Here is a 4,006-nt window from a genome sequence, read left to right on the forward strand (position 1 = left end):
TCCGAATCCAATCGCGACACAGCTAGGTTGAGAGCTTACAACATTCCCATATCAATGCAATATTAATTCTCGGTATAAGATGCATGTGTTATTTTTGTTAGCTCTTATTTGGAGGTTAGAAATTTGTCAGAAGTTATTGAGAATATTGATAACTGTTTTATAAACTTGTAAAAAGTGTATAGGAGGGTATATTACAATGCTTTCACAATTATATCAATTATATCCTCATATACGATAAATGTATATAAAACTTGATATACAAAGAATTATGGCAAAGTCTGTTAACTCCTGAATACTTTATTTTACAAGAAGTAAGAGGAATCAAAATATCACATTAATTTGGTAACTTGACAGAAAGTGCAAAATTATTAGGGTTTTGTAAAGTCTGCTGTACTGTACCTACAATAGGAGAGAAAACTATAAAAATTGGGAGCCTTTGCTTTTGTCAGTGTGGTAACTTGCTTCTCATTGATGAGAAATTGCTCTGGTTAGTTAACTTTTTGTCCTCACTACCTTATTTCTATACAAATTCTTTGTATGGGTAAGTTTCCACAGTTGGTAGATTCGTCTTCTTAAACAAAAGCTTGTTCTCAGCATTCATTTGAGGATGTGAAAACTGAAGTGCTTGATAGATAGAATACTCATGCATTTGAGGTCTCCTTTTAGAAATGCATCAATATTTTTTAACCTTTCAATATATTAATTGCCAAAAAGTTATTACATTCCAAGCATGATATGGATAGAAGTCCTCAAAGTTTGGGTGATAACCTTTTTTTTTTTTTTTCTAGTGTGCATCATGCATAGTAACACTGTTTTTTAAGTTCTCTGCATATGGACTCTGGTGTTTCTAAACGTCAGGGAAAAGTAAAAAGAATAAAACAAAAAAGAAAGTTATCATGATACAAACAACAGTTATAACAATATTTAAATTGATGTCAGATGCCTTCAGTATTTTTCACCCATGGCTTTGAATAATAGAAGAACACTTCACACAGTTAATGTGACTGGTTAGTGTATCTTCGTACCTGGTAGTCAGCATTTTCCTACAATATGTAACTGGTCACACTGCTGATGTTCAGTACTGAATTAAAAGTGAACCTTGCAGTATTCATTTACACAGAACTTTATAATTTACTATATGTTATGATATTGAAAGGCAATTGAATAGATAATTGTTGATATATTTGTTCTAGTCATAATAGGAAGTCTAGTGTAGTGCCAGACAAACTAGTCATGTATTGAAAATGCAAACTAGTCATGGAATATTGCTCAATGCAATTTGTGCTGTTGAAAAAGTTTTTTGGGCAAATTATTATTGAAATATGTAATTCATTTTTATGAATACAAAAAAAAAGCATTTTTGAAAATATGACAAGCTAAATATTTGTTGTTTATTGATAATGCTTCTGTTGAATAAGTGGTAACTAGTACAGAATCCTGTTCAACTACAAATACTTATCCAAGAATACTCAGCAAATAACTTGGTGCAATATTTGTATAGCATTAGGTATTGAGATTTAATAGATTATGTATGACAAATTATTTATGAGATTCTGCCATGTGATGTTAGAACTCATGTCTTATTTCAATGGCTCTGATACTTCTAATAGGAACTAAAACCAAAGCATATTTGTACTTAATTATTTACCTGCTTGTGATTTACTTCACTTATTTATTAATGTTTCCTTTGTAACTTATGTTGCTATCCTCTTATTTATTATCTAGTCTAAGGTGTATTTGATTAATTTAGTACTCTGTTTAACTCCTATGTACTTAAACTTGAATATTCCAAACTGTATGCATACCACAATAGCTGTTTACAACAAATGAGTTAAGAACTTTTGTTACTTTTGTATATTTTGGGAAAATGTCCAACGGATAGTTAATGATACCAGTGCACACTCATCTGATAAATGCAAACAAATGTGATTTTAATTTTGTATTTTACCTTGTTATTATCAAAATTAAATTCTACAGTTGGACATTTTCTTGTAAATGATGTTTAGATTGTGTACAAAAACTATATTTTCCATTTTCTGGTCAATTAACAGTTTGATATGTAATATATGTATATTTTGTGGTCACAGTGTAATTTAACTGTCTAGTCATCTACTTAAAACAACAGTGACTGTGAATTGTCTGTTGCAATCTATTTATTATGATTATCTATAGAGAACATTATATTTGTTTTTATTGCATTATCAAATGTGAATAAGCCTTTCCAAGTTTTATAAGGAGTAAGTGCTTTTACTGCTGTTCACCTTCTAAGTTTTGGATGTACCTGCACACTTCAAAAAGCCTAAGTCCTCCCAACCCATTCACTTGTTCTGTGTTGCTCTATTATACATTATCCAAAGCCTTGTATGACTTCATGACATCTCCTGGGGCTGCATCAAATCACTAAGAATTCTTTTATGTAAAAGCAAAAGGCTTTAAAAAATAATCCAAAAATGTTAACTCTGTTACTTGAAGTTCATAATCAAGGACATATGGCTGGCTGTAGGTATCAACTAAAAAAAAGTGCTTGAAACTTCCCAGTGTTCTTTTACAGGTGCAATACTTAAACAAATGGCATGTTTACTTAAATTATTTTCATTAATGGCTTTTGCTTAATTGTACAAACATGAGGAGAATTTTTTGTGCAAGTGCAGTGATAGTGCAATTTATAACTAAAGCCTACCATTTTTAGTGGTTCTACAGGACAATAATTGTTTTATGTTAGTGAATATTTGTAATAAACAAGAGCAGTTTTAAAATTCATGACCTTACAAAGTGTCTTTTTCCTTCAACTTTTTGCTGGTATCATATCCAGCATCATTAATATTTACATAGAATGTGTACAAAAATCTAGAGATTTTCTCAGACAGTGCAACTTTTAAAATTATTTTTACAAGGTAGCATCAGTTAAATTATAATGAGAAGAGCAATTCTGCCAAACATGTTTATATTTTTAATTTTAATGTTTCAATACATCTGTACATTTTATTGGCTATGAAAAGCTTTAGAGGCCTAGAATTATTAACACAATTATCTGCAACAAATCATTTTGTATTGATATGCTACTTAGAAATACTTACAAATATTTTTACTATTGCTCTTTTCTAATGCAGCAAAGTATTAGCTAGTCATACTTGTTGATTTCTCTTCATTGTTATGTTCCTTCGATTCTTGATTACTTTGCTTTGCATTTATATTCACCTAAAACAAAACAAAAAAAAGAACCATTGATAATACTCTAGTCACCTTTGATTTTTTTTTCTTTGTTTGCACTTTGCACAATTGGTCATCAATACTCTAGTCTGGTTTACAAATAATTTAAATATCTTCTATTGAGGCTTAATTGCTTCAGTAACCAAAGGGCAAATTAGCCTTATAATCTCTTGTTCTTCTATAGGTGCAATAATTCCAAAACAATCAACTTTTTACCATCATTAAAAAAAGAAGCTCTTGGGTGATTTTTTTTTCTAAGCATTTTATTCCCCTGAGGGACCTGGGTCTTGGGTGTCTCTGCAGGCACCTTTGTCTCCTCCCTGCCACATTTGGAATGTTTGTGGTGTCATATGCAACTCTTGAGCTGTCCTCCAAAGGGCAGCTCATTGGGCATGTTTGGCCAGTATGGTGTACCCCTCATGTAGAACTGTGTGATTTCAATAGCAATTAGACAATTACACTGAACAGTTTAAAAAGTGGTTTTCATTTGAACCTTCCATACTACAAAATTCTATTTGAATGTCTGAATGACTCCAGAAGTCACTTTTTTGTTTAAAAGCATATTGATACTATTATTTCTACTTTAAAATTCTCACAAAAAACATGTACTATATTATATATTTAGTTCAGCAAGCTGTATATGAATCCATCATGAATATATTTCAGGCATTAAACTTTAGAAAAAAGAATAGTCATGATAAAAGCCACCTAAGACAAAATAAAATTGGTGCGTGTATATATACTATATACCTAAATAACATCTGAAATCAATACACAAATTTATTATACAAAGATA

General features: G+C 30.6%; 1 protein-coding gene across 1 annotated transcript in view; it reads left to right on the forward strand.

Annotated features, from left to right (window-relative positions):
• The window catches only part of LOC119593988 (serine/arginine repetitive matrix protein 2-like), a gene marked incomplete at its 5' end in the record, with an annotated part of 12,295 nt that extends 8,609 nt beyond the window's left edge, over positions 1-3,686 (forward strand). Inside the window, 1 exon segment of the mRNA XM_037943011.1 lies at positions 1-3,686.
• Between the last annotated feature and the right edge of the window lie 320 nt (positions 3,687-4,006).

This window comes from Penaeus monodon, chromosome 33, assembly GCF_015228065.2.
Source record: "Penaeus monodon isolate SGIC_2016 chromosome 33, NSTDA_Pmon_1, whole genome shotgun sequence".
NCBI lineage: Eukaryota > Metazoa > Arthropoda > Malacostraca > Decapoda > Penaeidae > Penaeus > Penaeus monodon.